The sequence below is a fragment of the Bubalus kerabau genome, chromosome 3, assembly GCF_029407905.1.
Source record: "Bubalus kerabau isolate K-KA32 ecotype Philippines breed swamp buffalo chromosome 3, PCC_UOA_SB_1v2, whole genome shotgun sequence".
Lineage (NCBI taxonomy): Eukaryota > Metazoa > Chordata > Mammalia > Artiodactyla > Bovidae > Bubalus > Bubalus kerabau.
Window position 1 is genome coordinate 58,248,508 of NC_073626.1, and position 18,542 is coordinate 58,267,049.

The 18,542-nt window shown below is 43.6% G+C and overlaps 1 protein-coding gene across 5 annotated transcripts in view; it reads left to right on the forward strand.

Annotated features, from left to right (window-relative positions):
- Positions 1 to 16,667: 16,667 nt before the first annotated feature.
- WDR33 (WD repeat domain 33) overlaps positions 16,668 to 18,542 on the forward strand; it is a 111,248-nt gene continuing 109,373 nt past the window's right edge. Inside the window, exon 1 of one of the 5 annotated variants that reach the window (XM_055571886.1) lies at positions 16,668 to 16,872. The gene's annotated coding sequence lies outside the window, so the exon portion shown is untranslated. The remainder of the gene's footprint in view (positions 16,873 to 18,542) is intronic. The other 4 variants (XM_055571885.1, XM_055571887.1, XM_055571888.1 and 1 more) reach the window with 4 other exon arrangements.

Below are 18,542 nucleotides of genomic sequence, written 5' to 3' on the forward strand. Positions count from 1 at the left end.
ATCTAACCCTCACACTGGCTGTGGAAGAGCATCCGGTTGGTTTGGTTGCTGCCCAGCCTCACCCACAATTGGTATTTTCTGGAAATGTCATATCAGCCATTCTGGGAATGCGCAAAAAGCACATCGAAATTTCAGATGCTTCCAGTCAGTTTGCAGATTCTGACAGTTTGCAGGCAAGAAGGGCAACCTGGTCAACCTCTGCCACTGTTGGGGCTGTTCCTGAGCATCTCGTCCAAAATAAAGAACTGGGAGATAGTTTGGTGCTACTTGATACCACTGCCACCACAAGCCCTGGAAATGCACAAATAGTGGGCGATATAAGACATGAGGACAAATAAGCGCTCAGAGGAACACTGGCGTCCAACACCCTTTTTGCAGTTCCCTCATATAGCTTAGCAAAAGCAGTGAGTGAGCCGGCCCATCAGTGTACTAAAAGTTCATCTACATCCTCTGAGTTCCCCCAGAGGACCGGTGAGCAGAGCAGGTAAAGGGGGGCCATCTAAGGCCAAGTTAAGATTGTCTTTGTCTGAGGCAGAAATGTTGCTTTCTTGATTTTTTTCTTAATCAGCCTAGCTCAGATATGACCTGATCAGGCACATCATAGAGTTTATTTACAGTTTCCTTGGAGGACTGGAAGGGTAGTCTCTTGCCAGCTGTTTCCTTCTTTCTTTTTATCGAAGTATAGTTGATTTACAATGTTTGTGTTAATTTCTGCTGTACAGAAAAGTGACTTAGTCATACACATATATATTTTTTTTACATTCTTTCCATTTTGGTTTATACCAGGAGATTGGATATAGTTCCCTGTGCTCAACTCTAGGACCTTGTTTATTCATTCTAAATGTAACAGTTTGCATCCACTAACCCCAAAGTCCCTTTTCCCCTTTGTCAACTCTTCCCCCCATCTTTTGTCAACTGTTTCTGACTTGCTGCTGCTGCTGCTAAGTTGCTTCAGTCGTGTCCGACTCTGTGCGACCCCAGAGACGGCAGCCCACCAGGCTCCCCCGTCCCTGGGATTCTCCAGGCAAGAACACTGGAGTGGGTTGCCATTTCCTTCTCCAATGCATGAAAGTGGAAAGTGAAAGTGAAGTCGCTAAGGCATGCCCGACTCTTAGCGACCCCGTGGATTGCAGCCTACCAGGCTCTTCCATCCATGGGATTTTCTAGGCAAGAGTACTGGAGTGGGGTGCCATTGCCTTCTCCAGTTTCTGACTTAAGAGGCACTAAAATATGGGAGTATCAGGTTATAAACTGTTGGTAGGGGACCTTTCTCCAGCAGCGATTTTTCCTCTTCAATTAAGACTTTTGAAATTGACAACCAGTACAGACTTGAGACACATCCTCCAGGAAACATTTATGTCTTTTGGTATTTGTAGGTGTCTGCTATTCTTGCTTATAGGTTTTCTAGTCTTGACCACTGTTTCTCATCTGATTCTCTAAAGTCAGAAGGAGAGCAAACTATCTGTGTGAACACAGTGTGACCTGATCCTCATGGTGCTTTCATTTCTGTAACTGCAGGTGGCTTCAAGAGAAAGCAAAAAACCAACAAACGAACTGTACACATTCTGGGTCAGTTACTTGCTGGGGAAAAAAATCCAGATGATAAGAAAGGTGGGTTTTTCCTTCTGGCTTTTATCTAGACAACCAGCCCTATTCCAACTTTCTGGTGGAAGTGAGGATTGAGAGGAGGCAAAAGAAAATGATTTTCTAGGTAAAGAACTATGGCTGTGTTTTTGTAAGCTGCTGCACTCCCCTTAGATAGCACAGGTTTGTCATGGGGTCTGGGATACATCTTCTCGTCACTTTGTGTGGTGTGTCTTTCCCCTAGATTACATCTCCCTTCCACGGCAAAACTGCAAGTGTCAACTTTTTCAGTAAAACCTTCTGTCACCTGGGACTTCCCTGGGTGGTCCAGTGGTTGGGAATCTGCCTTATAATGCAGGGGATGTGGGTTTGATCCCAGGTCAGGGAACTAGGATCCCACACGCCGTGGAGCAAGTAAGCCCGACAGCCACAACTGGGGAATCCGTGCCACTGCAATGAAAGATCCCACACCACACAACAGGGATCCTGTGTGTGGCAGCTAAAGCCCTACACAGCCAAATAAATAAATACATGAATATATAAAGTATTTTTTAAAAATCCTGTTACCATTACCTCGTGGGTATGAGTGCATCCTCTTTCCACCCTAGTTGGGTGCCTTGCAATCCCATTATGACTGTAGCCACTCAGAGTTACTATTAGACCCCAAAGTTAAGAATAAATTCTTTCACAGGACTGTCCTTTCTTTAGACACCCAGTCACAATTCAGTGGTCCCCAGACTACTGGAACTTCACAAAGACTGGAGATAAATTTAGGGGTCCCCATGACCCCCTCAGGTTTGATACTTTACTATTAATGATTCACAGAACTCAGGAAAGGGCTATACTTATTACTGAAGTTTTATTTTATTATTTACTATTATATATTTATTACATAGGATGAGGTCTGTGAGAGGATCCTGGAAGCATAGCTTCCATCTCTTCTCCCTCTGGGGTCAGAGTATATCACCCTAAAGCACATTCATGTATTCACCAAACAAAAACTCCACTGAGCTTTAGTTTCTCTAATTTTTACTGGGGTTTCATTATGTAGGCATAATTGACTAAAGCATTGCCCAAACGATTGAAATTGTGCTCTGTCTGCCCTCCCCTCTCCTAGTCTTTGACCATGGTCAAAGATCATATGATCTATGATCATATGATCATACCTGTCTGAGCATCAACATTTGCTATAGCATTTATATAACAAATACAGCAAGAGTACCAGCATGAATATAACATTTGGAGGAGCAAGTGTGGGGCACAGGTTTTTTGGCTCCAGTGTACTTTGTAATACATGTGTCTATCAATACCATAATTATAATTTTACTAATAATGCCAGTGTTAGACCATATTGCAAAATGGCAGATATAAACTGAAAAATAGAAGTCAAGAGATACTGACACATTACTAAAGTTCCTTTCAGTCATTCATAATTTGTTCAGCCCATCATCATGGTGTATATCCAAGATGTCCCCATGGGCCAGGGTCACACAACCATGCAGACTTCCATTTGAGATTGTCAGGTTCCAAAAAAAGGAGCTGTCTCAGCTCGATATGCTTCACTCTTTCTGGCATCTGGAATAACTGGACTAAGGGCTTTTTTTTGGAAGAATACAAGGTTTATTCCATTGCATAATCCATGTATTCATTCCTTTACTCTCAGTATTATTTCCCCGTCTCTCCTCTGATACAGAACCAATGTGCTATTTCTACACTAGACAATACGGGTGCATTTACTGTGACTCCCATTTTGACCAGAGGAAGTGAAAGCACAACTCATTCAATCAGGTCCTTAAGGATTCTGACATAAAAATATAAAGGTATAGTTACAATTTCTTATCTAGAAACCATGTCTGATTCTAACAATTGTAGTTGCAACCCAATCCTGGAACTACTGGGTCAGTAGGAAAAAAAAAAAGAAACATATATAGACATACCATCATCTTTCCCCAGTGGGAAGAATTGCATAGACAGGGACTTCCTGTGTGGTCCAGTGGTTAAGTATCTGCCTTCCAGTGCTGGGTAAAGGGGTTCGATCCCTGGTCTGGGAACTCAGATCCCACATGCTGCAGGGCAACTAAGCCCACACACTGCAACTACAGAGCCCTAAACTCTAAAGCCCACGAACCACAACTAGAGAAAGCCGGTGCACGGCAATGAAGGCCCAGTGCAGCCAAAACAATAAAAGAAACTTGGTAGTCATTCCAGCATCCTCTCCCACAACCTCTTCCCAGATCCATCAGAAAAGTAGGAGAATCTATCTAGTGGGGACACATACCCAGCACCGGTCACGGTGAGTGTGAGTAAACACTTGTAAAGGTGAGTAAGCAAGCCTGTCATAACTATCTCCCTGTGTTTTGGGCTTCTGAGTTGAAGCTAGTGGTAAAGAACCCACCTGCCAATGCAGAATACATAAGAGATGCAGGTCTGATTCCTGGATAGGGAAGATCCTTTGGATGAGGGCACAACAACCCACTCCAGTATCCTTGCCTGGAGAACTCCACGGACAGAGGAGCCTTGCGGGTTACAGTCCATAGGGTCGCAGAGTTGGACATGACTGAAGCAACTTAGCATGCATGCATGCCCCTTGTTGTAGAGAGATTAATGATCTAGTTGCCTATCCTAATTCTCTATCAGATCACTATTCTGAGAATGAGTGTGTGTTCCTTGGTCTAAGAAAATCTAACTGGGTGTTCTAAATTGGTCCAGAACCTTCTGTTCTCGTTCTTTTGTTGTACACTGAGCATCTGCCTTTACCAGCTGGTACTTATAGTCTGGTCCAAAGTCAGGGTCTATTCCCATCAGGATGCAAGGAGAGCCCCCTGGGACTCTGACATTGGTCCCATACCAGCTTTCCCCCTGGGAAATCTGCTCTGTGGCCATCTGCAGTTTCCATCACTGTTGTTGGCTGACAGAACAGTTCTTATTGGCATTTCGTGTCTCAAAGGGTGCAAGAAGAAAACACGTAGCTTCATCCACTTCTGTTTTATTGCAGTCCATGGGCCAAGATGGCCACCTCAAGCAAGCACACTGATACATACACTCATCTATTCCAATCAACCCTTAAGAAAAGGGTTTTTCTGATGGGCATTGAGACACCCGCCTTTAAAACACTCTTCAAATTTCCATAGTGATTTACATAAGGCTACATCCTGTTCAGGTAGCCTTCTTTTTTAAAGATATATATTTTTAAAATATCTATTTATTTATTTGCCCGCACTGGGTCTTTGTTGCATCATGCAGGATCTTTTTAGTTGCCGCATGCAAACTCTTAGCTGCAGCATGTGGGATCTAGTTCCCAGACCAGCGATCGAACATGGGCCCCCTGCACTGGGAGCGCAGAGTCTAAGCCACTGGGCCACCAGGGAAGTCCATGAGCATCCTTCTAATAGGACTGTTTTCCAGTACTCTCATGCCTGACTATATTGGCCTGGCTCTAGGTCACATCCCATTAGTAAAAAACGGGCAAACACCATTCCATTTAGCCTGCTGAGCTAATTTATTTTTACTTTCTTTGATCAACATGACAGTCTTCCAAACAGAACATACTCTGTTGACCTTAGAACAGCTATCCAAAAGCTAAGCAGCTCTGTGCTGGTCAATCAAGAGCTGTTTATAGGGTGCTGTCCAAGTGGCAGTGGATTCAGGCAGCCCCTCATGTGGTTCTCAAGTCAGTCCTAAAGGAAAAGATCATACTTGCTCACAAATGTGCTAACTCTTTACGTTCCCCTTGCAGCATCTAGGCATTGCCCATCATATTACAGTGTCTCTCTGATCTCCCAAGATATTATGGATAGTTCGGGTTTCAACTATTTTATATCCTTCAGTTGTAGGGCAGAGTCAATAAATATCTGATTCAAGTTATACTTGCTCCTCAAATGAAATTCTTTAGTCCAAGATGCCAGGAGCTGTTGCAGGGGAGCAGGTGGGGGCCCAGAGGATTTTGCCATAATCCCCAGTCTGCACTCTATACAGCCTTCTTTATGGTCCAACTCTCACATGTGTACATGACTACTGGAAAAACCATAGCTTTGACTATACTTAACATGGTTGGCAAAGTGATTCTCTGCTTTTTAATATGCTATCTAGGTTTGTCATAGCTTTTCTTTCAAGGAGCGCCTTTTAATTTCATGGTGGCAGTCACCATCTGCAGTGATTTTGTGTGAGTTGCTCATTTGTGTCCAGCTCTTTGCAATCCCATGGACTGTAGCCCACTAGCTCCTCTGTTTATAGGATTTTCCAGGCAAGAATACTGGAGTCAGTTGCCATGCCCTTCTTCAGGGGATCTTCCTGACTCAGGGATCGAACCTAGGTCTCCTTCATTGCAGGCAGATTCTTTACCATCTGAGCCACCAGGGAAGCTCTGCTGTGATTTTGGAGTCCAAGAAAATAGAATCTGTCACTGTTTCCATCGTTTCCCCATCTATTTGCCATGAAGTGATGGGACTGGATGCCATGATTTTAGTTTTTTGAATGCTGAGTTTTAAGCCACCTTTTTTCACTCTCCTTTCCCCTTCCTCAAGAGGCTCTTTAGTTCCTCTTCACTTTCTGCCATGAGAGTGGTATCACCTGCATATCTGAGGTTGTTGATATTTCTTCTGGCCATCTTGATTCCAGCTTGTGATTCATCCAGCCTGGTATTTCACATGATATACTCTGCATATAAGTTAAATAAGCAGGGTGATAATATAAAGACTTGATGTACTCCTTTCCCAATTTTGAACATGTCCTTTGTTCCATGTCCTGTTCTAACTGTTGCTTCTTCACCTGCAAACAGGCTTCTTAGGAGACAGGTAAGGTGGTTTGGTACACCCATCTCTTTAAGAATTCTCATTAGCACTTCCAATTAATACTGCTTGAAGGGTAGACTTCTGTGCCTTTGTTTTATCCTAGCAGGGAGGGGAAACATTCTCTAGTCAGACACAATAACTATCCCCATAATACATTCAAGTGAAGCAGACACAGCCACCTCACACAGAGCCTGAATAAACATTTCAAATTGTACCCCAAAATTTCACCTTAATCCTACCAACTCTTGTATTTCTACATTTTCCAATTTAATTGTAGGCTCCATTAGGATTTTCCCAACAGATTTTAGTAGCTCAGGGTTTATGAGTTTCCCTTATCAAGGAGTCTGAGAAACTTCTCCACTCCCTCATCATTCCAAAACTCAGGAGCATAAGGCTTTACGTCCCAGCAAAGGGTTGAGCCAAGATACCCTGGCTCTTTTGTCAATCTTTATTTTGATAAATCTGCTGACAATTGCCCCAGTTGATTCCAGGTTAATCAACTGGAATCTTTGGAAACTGGAATCAACTGTAATCTGTGCCTTCTGTTTTTAAAATTCCTCCAAACTGGGTTAAGTAGAATGGACAGGCTTTTGGGGGGGACCCTGAGGAGGTCCTAATGGTCCACTATCCTTCGATGGGGCTCCATGAAGACCTTTGTTTTAGTGCCACTAATGTCTGCTTTACTCAGCCCATTCCATTCAAGCCATGTTGGGGTTTCCATTCTGTCGGGATGAGTCCCTTTATACTGCTTTCTGCCTCTCTACATATTTTTGTTAATTAATCTATTTTTTAAAATTCACTTATTGATTTGGCTGCTCCTGGTCTTAGTTGAGGCACCCAGCATCTTCGGTCTTCATTGTGAAATGTGCACTCTAGCTCACTGACCCAGGACTGAACCTGGGTCCCTACATCGGGAGCTCTGAGTCTTAGCCACTGGCCACCCGGGAAATCTCTAATTAATCTGTTTTTAATTCACATCCTTAAGACCCATAAGGTGAGACTGAGAGAGGAAAATCCAATAAGCTGGGACTTCTCTGGTGGTCCAGTGGCTAAGATTCCATGTTCCCAGTGCAGGGGGCCTGGTTCAATCCCTAGCCAGGTAACTAGATTCCAAATGCCACAACAAAACATCCAGCGAGCCACACCTGAGACTCGGCATAGCCAAATAAATAAATCAATATTTTTCAAAAATCCAGGAACTCATTTGGGGGCCTTTGTTTGCTTTTGCAGCTGTAAGTCTACATGATGAGCCCATGCAATAGGGGCACTTGCCCTAGATAATCACAGCACTTGCCATGCCCTAGAAAAGTGGCATACTCTGTGCGTTGAAACTGTGACCATCATAAAGCTAGTCCAGCAAGCAAAGGATATCAGCTGCTTCATCTGAGATGGACCACTCGGCACTCATAGGCAGAGTCCGATAGTCCCCTTTCTCAAGATCCGCACATTTTACCGTGCCTTTTATCCAATCCACAAGGGTACTACTTTCTCAGGAGTAACCTGTGGTGTATCTGGATCATGCACAGCCACCTAGGATGGTTCTGTAGTGACATGTGGGTCCTGTATAAACCCAAACATGCTCTTCCTCTCAGTTCAGTTCAGTTCAGTTCAGTCTCTCAGTTGTGTCCGACTCTTTGCGACCCCACAGACTGCGGCACTCTAGGCCTCCCTGTCCATCACCACCTCCTGGAGTTTACTCAAACTCATGTCCACTGAGTCGGTGATGCCATCCAACCAGCTCATCTTCTGTCATCCCCTTCTCCTCCCACCTTCAATCTTTCCCAGCATCAGGATGTTTTCAAATGAGTCATTTCTTTGCATCAGGTGGCCAAAGTATTGGAGATAAGAAAGCCTTCCTCAGTGATCAGTGCAAAGAAATAGAGGAAAACAATATAATGGGAAAGACTAGAGATCTCTTTAAGAAAATTAGAGATACCAGGGGAATATTTCATGCAAAGATGGGCTCAATAAAGGACAGAAATGGTATGGACCTAACAGAAGCAGAAGTTATTAAGAAGAGGTGGCAAGAATACACAGAAGAACTATACAAAAAAGATCTTCATGACCCAGATAATCACGATGGTATGATCACCCACCTAGGGCCAGATATTCTGCAATGCAAAGTCAACTGGGCCTTAGGAAGAATCACTATGAACAAAGCTCGTGGAGGTGATGGAATTCCAGTTGAGCCATTTCAAATCCTAAAAGATGATGCTATGAAAGTGCTGCACTCAACATGCCAGCAAATTTGGAAAACTCGGCAGTGGCCACAGGACTGGAAAAGGTCGGTTTTCATTCCAATCCCAAAGAAAGGCAATGCCAAAGAATGCTCAAACATCCACACAATTGTACTCATGTCACACGCTAGCAAAGTGATACTCAAAATTCTTCAAGCGAGGCTTCAACAGTACGTGAACCGTGAACTTCCAGATGTTCAAGCTGGATTTAGAAAAGGCAGAGGAACTAGAGATCAAATTGCCAATATCCACTGGATCATTGAAAAAGCAAGAGAGTTTCAGAAAAACATCTACTTCTGCTTTATTGACTATGCCAAAGCCTTTAACTGTGTGGATCACAACAAACTGTGGAAAATTCTGAAAGAGATGGGAATACCAGACCACCTGACCTGCCTGCCTCTTGAGAAATATGTAAGCAGGTCAGGAAGCAACAGTTAGAACTGGACATAGAACAACAGATTGATTTCAAATAGGGAAAGGAGTACGTCAAGGCTGTATATTCTCACCCTGTTTATTTAACTTATATGCAGAGTACATCATGAGAAACGTTGGGCTGGATGAAGCACAAGCTGAAATCAAGATTGCTGGGAGAAATATCAATAACCTCAGATATGCAGATGGCACTGTTCTTATGGAAGAAAGCAAAGAAGATCTGAAGAGCCTCTTGATGAAAGTGAAAGAGGAGAGTGAAAAAGTTGGCTTAAAACTCAACATTCAAAAAACAAAGATCATGGCATCCAGTCCCATCACCTCATGGCAAATAGATGGGGAAACAGTGGAAACAGTGATAGACTTTATTTTCCTGGGCTCCAAAATCACTGTAAATGGTGATTGTAGCCATGAAATTTAAAAAAAATGCTTGCTCCTTGGAAGAAAAGCTATGGGCAACCTAGACAGCATATTAAAAAAACAGAGACATTACTTTGCTGACAAAGGTCTGTCTAGTCGAAGCTATGGTTTTTCCAGTGGTCATATATGGATGTGAGAGTTGGACTCTAAAGAAAACTCAGCGCAGAAGAATTGATGCTTTTGAACTGTGGTGTTGAAGAAGACTCTCAAGAGTCCCCTGGACTGCAAGGAGATCAAACCAGTCAATCTTAAAGGAATTCAGTCCTGAATATTCATTGGAAGGACTGATGCTGAAGCTGAAATGCCAATATTTTGCCACCTGATATGAAGAACTGACTTCTTAGAAAAAACCCTGATGCTGAGAAAGATTGAAGGCAGGAGGAGAAAGGGATGACAGAGGGTGAGATGGTTGGATGGCATCACCAACTCTATGGACATGAGTTTGAGCAAGCTTTGGGAGTTGGTGATGGACAGGGAAGCCTGGAGTGCTGCAGTCTATGGGGTCGTGAAGAGTTGGACACGACTGACCAATTGAACTGAACTGAACTGATACTTTACATCTGAAACTAATGTGATATTGTAAAGCAACTGTACTTCAGTTAAAAAATAAGGTATAATTTCCATTCCACTGAAGGAAGGAAGTTAGCATAGAAGAAAATACGTAAGGGAAAATGGCAAAAACTTCACAATTTGTAAAACATAGATTTTGGAACCTCAGAAAACGCTGAACCTAACATGTCATAATTAATCTGCTAAAAATCAAAGGTGAAGAAAAATCTTGAAAGAAGTCAGAGAAAAATGACACACTATATGTAAAAGAATGTCAATTCAAAGGCCTGCAATTTATCAGGAAACAGGGGCCAGAAAATATATTTAAAATACTGGAAGAAAAAACTACCAATCCAGGACATTATATGCTGCAAAGATATACTTACAATTGAAGGCAGAACAAAGGGTGATGAAGACGAAAAAAAGCCTAGAGGCATTAACCATCAGGCAACTAGATATAAAACAATATCAAAGGGATTTCTTCAGATTAAAGTGAAAACACACAAGAGTGCCGAATCTGGAACTTCAGGGATAAAGGAAGAGGCACAGAAGTGGTAGTATCTGGATAAATGTGATAGTCTATTATTTTCTCCTCTTAAATTCTTTTAATATATGTATATAACTTTTGCATGAAAAAAAAATTATACCATAATCTCAGAGGGTGGGGTTCAGTTCACGTTGATGTTATACATATGACAACTAAAACATAAAAAATAGAGTAAAAGACTATATTGCTATAAGGCCTACATTTTACTATTGTCAAAACAAAAACTGCACCCAAGAATGTTAAATAGGCAAGGAAGATGTCATTCAAGATTCCTGCAGTAAGGGAGAGAGACCAGAACTCAGCCTGAGCTCGGTTTCACTGAATCCAAAGGTAGGAGAGTTTTAAGTGCTGAGGTTATGTTGATCTATGGGGTGAGTTCAGGTCATTGTGTCATTCTTGAGTTTGCAATGGCTTTTCTCTGTGATTAGGACACCTGTGTGTGCTGTTTAGTACCATTTAAAGTCAGGCTCCTACCCTCTCACAGACACATGTGGAACACATGTCCCTCCCTGCCTGCCTGGCTGCCACTTCAGTTGGCCTCCCCACCAGCAGCATCTTGATGGTGTGGGCAGCAAGGGAAAGGGCAGAAGGACACACAGTTGGTGATCCCAAAGTTGCCACTTTGCTTAGGGGTGCTGAACCAGGAAACCTGTTTTTGAGTTCCCTCTCTGCTGGGTGGGGACTGAGGACTCTTTCTTGTACAGTTTAGTTCCCCCACAGCTCTGGGGCCTGGCCTGGGGAGAAAGGCCACTGCCTTGCCAATATGCTCATTACCCTTAAGGCAAACATCTCCAGCTCTTAGACCCCAGGACATTGGGAAGCACTAGAGAGTCTGAGGTGAACTGCGCTTGTGCTGCCTCCCATCCTCGGGTGCCCTCTGCGCATGTGTTCTCTGCAGGACCTTTGCTCGGGGCAGTCCCATGCGCCTGCACCGGTTCTTGGCTCCTGTATTCAAGAGCTGCATCCCAGAAGCAGGCCAAACAGGGCCTGTGTCGCCTGTAGAGGTTGGGAACTGGAGGACAGCACTTGAAGCCCAGTTCTCTATCCGAGGACTGACCTCATCCAAGTGTTCCATGAGCAATTACCTGGGCAGACTCTGCCCCTCAACCCCACGAAAGGCACTGGGGGCCAGCATGTGCCAGGAGCTTGGCAGCACAAGCCCAGCTTCCTTCAAGTTGAGGGTTTCAGGAACATGTATGGGCTTTACCCGAGATCTGGACTGATTTGCAACACTCAACATTGTAGTAGAGACAACGGGTCAAGGGGCTGAGTATAAAACACTGCTATGGGGGAAGCTCTGGCCTCAATACCTAGGGCTTCTTTGGTCAGAGAACCCCCATGGCGGCCACAGGACCCAGCACTAGAATAATAGTAACCCCGTTTTTGGACGCACTGCTTCCCCTACCTTAAGTCACATCCCCAGGGGCCTGCCCTGGTAAAGCCCCCATTCTTCTAGCCAAGAGCCAAGTAGCATTGCCAGCAACACTGCCTTTAGGGGCATGTTCATCCCAGTCTCTACCCTTGGGAACCCTGCCTATGAGGCGGGCACAAGGAGTAACCTTGTTGTTACGGTTCCCTCATCACCTGCCAGGGTTTGGTTGGACACATAACCATTGGGCCAACCAAGTCATCCTCAGGTTAGGATCCAGCCACTCCCTTGGGGTCTAAGAGGTGAATGCTAGCCTGAGTGAATAGTGCTTCCTAGAGACGTAGTCAGTGTCTATGTTCTTTCCAGGCTGGAACTTGTATGAGCCCTGTTTCAATGAGATACACATGTGTAGGTGTGACCTCTGTGATACTGGAGCAAAATGGGCACCCAGAGATACAGCATTCCCTCCCGCTGCTCTGCAGTTTCCCACAAAAGTGGGTAGTTTTTGGCTGTTGTCCGTAGACGGAAGTCCTTGTCCTGTCCCCTTCAGGCACGCAGCAGGCATGCTCTTATCGAGTGCAACAGGTTCATCCCCTCTCTCAGCCCCAACAGATTCATCCCCTCTCTCAACCCCTCTCCCCATTTTTGTCTCAAAACCCTTGGGTCTTCTTCATGATTTACAATCAAGCCTTATTCTTGTTGTTTTTCATAATTCTCAGGTTTGTACTTTGCAGATCATGGGGAAAACACTGACTTTTAAGAGTGATAATTAGGAAGTCAGAGCTGTTTTAAAGTTTCCTGTGGCCACTCAGCTCAAGGGGTGTGAACAGTAGCACAGACAAGGGAGAACAAGGGCAAAGGATAGAAAATAGTTACAAATATGGTATACATTAATCCAATTATCTCAATAACACTTTAAATATGAATGGTCTAAATATATCAGTTACAAGACACAGACCATCAGAATGGATTAAAAGAACTGCCTGTGCATTTTGTGGGTGCATGCTCAGTTATGTCTGACTCTTTGTGACGCCATGGACTGTAACCAACTAGGCTCCTCTGTCCAGGGATTTTCCAGGCAAGAATACCGGAGTGGGTTGCCATTTCCTTTTCCAGGAGATCTTCCTGACCCAGGGATCAAACCTGCATCTGTGTCTCCTGCATTGGTAGGTGGATTCTTCACCACTGCGCCACCTGGGAAGCTCCTTTAACACCCTTAAATTTTACTGAGCTCCATGGCCATAATTTTTTTCACTTCTGAGCCACAGACCCAAATGGCAATTACCAGAAGGCACTTATGATTCATATTCACTTCCGATGGCAGGTTCCTACTCCCTTGGCTACGGTTAAGTGCAAATGAGTTTGTGACCAGGAACCTTTCCTCAACTCTTGAAGATATTATAGAATCTGCTGCTAAAGCCATAGCTGTCTGATAAAAATCCCTAGACTCTATGGCAGAAATGGTTTTTGATACTAGAATAATCCTTGATTATCTCTTGAGTAAGGAGGAATTTGTGTTAGGGCTAATGTGACTTGTTGCACTTGGACTGATGCTTCTGAAGAAGCTATGATTCGGCTATATAAGATCAGCGAACAAACCAGTTATCTTAAGAAAATGATCCTTTCAATGTGGTCTTTCTTTGACTTATTTGATTCTGATTGATTTGGGTCTTGGGGGCTGCAGCTCCAAAGTACATGACAGGTATTGGGAATTATCCTGCTTGTGGTAATCATAGTAGTCTCCCCAGGGCTCAATGTTCTCTGAAAATCTTCAAATGCATGTTTGCAGCCACTAATGAGCTAGCAAAAGATCTCCCTAAAACCAGAGCATCAGAAAAGGAATGACAAGAATGACTGGCTTAAAGTATGTGAATCTGACGTTGCGGCCTGTAGACACCACAGAGAGATTCAGCAAAAACATAGAGAACTTCAGAGCAATAGCTGGGAGTAATGCCAATTCCTTTGATCACATCTCAGTTAGCCTGAGCATCTCACTGAAAGGGGGAAATTGATAAAAACAAGACAACAGGCCCCATGGGACTCAAATGGAGTCACTTATGCTAAGTTTCACAGCACCAAACTGAGATTTAATTATACTTTTGGCTGTCCCGGGAATGCAATCCTAAGTCAGTCAACCAAGAATCGCATAAACGGCTCTAGTTAAGTAGTAACCTACTTGATAGATCTCATCCCATAAAGGAAAGTGACTTTGCCACCATTCTACTTTTTGTTAGGAGAACGTCCTTGTCCCTTCTGCCTATACTCTCCTTGGAGCACCTTTCCATCTGTTAGATTGGGTGCTGCCTGATTCACGAATCATTAAATAAAGTCAATCAAAATCTTTTAAAATTTACTCAATTTTGTTTTTTAACAGTAGTCTGGAGTAGTGTAGATTTCCTAAATCTTTGCTTGTTGCTTCCAAGTTTGTGCATTGTCAAATGATGGTTAGCACTTCTTACCAAGAAAAAAAAAATAATTTTATAAGTAAGGTATGTATTGGGTTGGCCAAGAAATTAATTTCGTTTTTTTCCGTAAGTTGGCTCTAGTAGTGCTTAGTTGTCTTTAACTTCATTTGAAACAATTTTGTGAGGTTATATTGTGATAGCCATCATATTAGCCTTGCATTAAAATAAATCAAAATTAGTGAGTTTTGTGTAGCCATTTTAATACTGAAGATGGAAGGAAAAAAGCAACATTTTTTGGCATATTATGCTTTATTATTTCAACAAAGGTAAAAGCACAACTGAAATGCCAAAAAAAAAAAGATTTCTGCATCGTATGGTGAAGGTGCTGTGACTGATCGAACATGTCAAAGTGGTTGGCCAAGTTTCATGCTGGAGATTTTTTCTTGCTGCGTGATGCTGCATGGTCAGGTAGACCAGTTGCAGTAATCGAGAACCATCAACATTATACCATGAGAAAGACAGCCAAAATACTCAAAATATCTAAATCAAGCACTGTAAAATCACTTGCATCAGCTTGGTTAATTGCTTTTCAAACTGTTAGGTCTCGTTTCAGGGGCTCTGAAGTGCCACAGTCCTTTATGTCTCAGTACAAAGAATTCAGCAAGAGGCAAAGTGGAAGATGAGAAGTGACTTGATTAGAACAGGATGCTCCTGAGGTTAACAACAGGCGGGCAAGGGGATGCCGTCCCTGAGAACTTAGTGGGCTACAGTTTTATAATCAAAGGAAAAGTGGGGAGGGGGAGAAGAACTTTGTCTTGAGTACAAGTTATGCTTTCATTATCCGCTCCTTCTGCCGGTTGGGCATGGGTTTTCTTATCCCTACATAGTCCAGCTAGGTCCACAAATTATTGTTTTTTATATGTGCAGAGAGCATGTCCTAGAGATCATTAATTTACTGGGCTCACTAGGTAGGATGTGGGTCTCATGCCACCATTGTTTTATTGCTTTCAGGCCTGTCTCCCGCTTCTGTAGCATGGTTTTGTTGCTAAGCAAACCAACTCTCTTTAGTAATCATTAACTAACAGGGGTCTCCCCTATTTTTTCTACTTAAAATTCTCTAGTGGGATTAACTATTTAATCACCTACATGGTTGCGCAGTGGCAAAGAATCCACCTGCCAATGCAGGAGAGGCAAGAGACAAGGGTTCCATCCCTGGGTGAGTAAGAACCCCTGGAAAAGGAAATGGAAATGGCAACCTACTCCACAGTTCTTACTGTGAAAATTCCGCTGACAGAGGAGCCTGTCCGGCTATTGTCCTTGGGACTGCAAAGTCCATACCACTGAGTGACTGAGCACACTTGTCTCTTGACTCTGTCCCTATCAATGGCATGACCACACCACAACTTATTTTCTGGTACACAGGTTCCTCTGTCCACAGAAATCTCCAGGCAAGACTACTGGGACAAGTACCCATTCCCTTCTCCAGGGGATCTTCCAGACCCAGGGATTGAACTCAGGTCTCCTGCATGCAGGTGGATTCTCTACTGTCTGAATCACCAGGAAAGCCCTATTACAAATAAAGCTGCTATGAACATTCTCATGTAAACCTTTTGTGGACACATGCACTCAGTTCTCTTGCAGGGGAACTGCTGCGTTTTAGGCTGAGTGTATGCTTAGCTTTAATAGACACTGTGGATACAGATTTCTAAACTGGTTGTACCCTAGGGCTCAAGTTTTATGACTCAGTATCCACTCTCATTTAGAAAGGAGCTACTTTAAGAGGCACTGGGAATGTACAAACGACACAAACGTGCTTGACTCAGCTCGGTGCGTTTCTTCAAATTCTTAAGATATTGTCAGCCAGACCCCCTAATTCCACGGATGAATAAACATATTAGCAACTGCAGTACCGCCCACGAACAAATTTCTCATTCAAATTTTCCAAAAAGGGGTATTTCTTTTTTTTTTTTTTTTTTTTTTTTTAAATCATTTATTTATTTTAATTTGGCTTCACTGGGTCTTAGTTGCTGCATGTGGGATCTAGCTCCTTGTCCAGGGATCGAACCCAGGCCCCCTGCATTGGGAGTGCACAGTCTTAGCCACTGGACCACCAGGGAAGTCCCAAAAGGGGTATTTCTAAGAGCACCAGGGTTAGCTCACAGGGTGAAGAAAGTACGGCGGCACCACCTCCCCTAGTTCCTGCTCCCCAAGGAGTGCGGACCTCCTCTCAGCCGGAACAAAGAAGTCGCTCCTAGAGGCCGCGTGAGGTTCCGGTCAGGCCCCGCCTCTCAGCTAGGCACATGCGCAGAGTTAGCCCTACGGAGCCTTTCGGCCCAGGCGCGCGTGACGTAGAAGCGTACGCCGGTGCGTGATGACACACGGACGTGCGCTCGGTGGCTCATAGGGGAAGATGGCGGCTGCTCTTTTGGAGGAGTGGGATTGAGAGGGGAGGAGGGAGGGGGCCCGACGGGAGAGACAGTCCTGACTGTGAAGAGGAACATATTGCTCGCCAGTCGTTAGGACCTCTCATCAGCGCCCGAGGGTGAGTGCGGCGGCGGCATGGGACCGCTCACCTGCAGCAGGCGGCCGCACTCCGCCATTTTCGTGCTCGGCCGTTGCGTGCTTTGGGGACCTCAGGGGTGCCTGTGGACGAGCTGGAAGAGCTGGGAGGATCGACCTCCCGAGGGCTCTTTGAGGCGGGTTTGGGCCTTACGGGAGGGGGCTAGCAGCTTGAGGCAGACCAGGAAGTGCGGACATGGTAAGGCTAAGGCCCTGACTTGGGACCTGTGGCGACGCGAAGACGTAGGTAGGGTAGGCCGCGGAAAACACTGAAGTTTGGAGGAGTGAAGCGCCTTAAAACTGAAATTGGGGGCGGGTGTGGAAGGGGTTGGGCCGAGAATTGAATGGTTTGAGTGGTTGGTTGAAGAGGTCATGGGAAGTTAGTTAATACGAAACCTATAAAACGGCGAAGGTTTAGTTAGCCTCGTTTTTATCGTGACCTAAAGTCTGTAATTTTAACAGGTATAAGTCCACAGCTAGATAGGCAAAAAACCCCTGCTCCTGCGGAATAGCTTTATTATTGTTTTGTTTGGTTTAGATCGTGCTCTCTGCAAGGGGCCGTTAGTAACTCCCTGCACATTTCTGATTTTGAGTTCTGGCAGTTAGATACTTAGGATCATAGAAGGCATTCTTTTTTTTTTTTGAGGAAATATAAAAACTGTTGATATGTGCATGTAAACCCTTGTAATTGGTGGTCCTTCCGGAGAAAGGAAGAGGCGGGTCGATAGGGAATTCAGTAGTTGAACATGTTTAAATCAAATCAGAAATGCATGGATTATTTCTAGAAGACCTGTCATGAATGATTTGAAGTATTTTCTACTCAGATGACATTATGTTGAGTGTTCCGGGAACTTTGGAAGACTAGAAAATGAACAAAAAGCCTGTGTAAAAGGAATACCTCTTATGAAGCCCGAGTGGACTTTTTTGAAGTACCCTTTGGAGATCTAGCACACGCAGTATTTTTTGCCTGTGAATGTGCTGCAGAGGTAGACCTATTTAATTCAAACAAAAACTTTTAGTTAAACAGAAGCGTGTTCGTTGTTCCCCGATGGCATTTTTTCCCAGCTAATCTTAATTGCATTTGGCCTCTCTTATTACCATAAAGTACTTTTGCACTTTTTAATTGGTTTCCTTGCCTAGAAGAAGACAAAATACTGTATCGATTTGTATTTATGTTGAGGCCTTACTTTCTGTGTTTGGCCATTTTTCTTGAAGTTTAGAGAAAATTTTTAACTTTTGGTATTTAGGGGAAGAATTTTAGTAGAAAGTTGGCCTTAAATCACAGTGCTTTAGGAAAAAGATAAATCCTTATCTCTGAAGTTGATGGCTTAACTTGTATTCTTTGGTTAGTGAAAAATATTAAAACGCAGATTTTGCCATCAATTTTACCCTGACCTAAGGCTTTAATTACACTTTTAGTAACCATTTAAGATGCTTATTCAGAGCTCTGCATGCTAAGTAACAAGTTCTGTATACTTTTCACACTACTTAGGGAAAAATGTTAATTGATGCTGAAACTATTTCATATTTCAGAATAAGAATGAAGAAAGTAAGGCAATGTAAAGTTTTATAACTGTCACAAATATTTTGACAAAGATATTAATGAAAGCTTTTCACCTAAGAATCTGTTTATGTAATCCTTTTGAGGTTGCT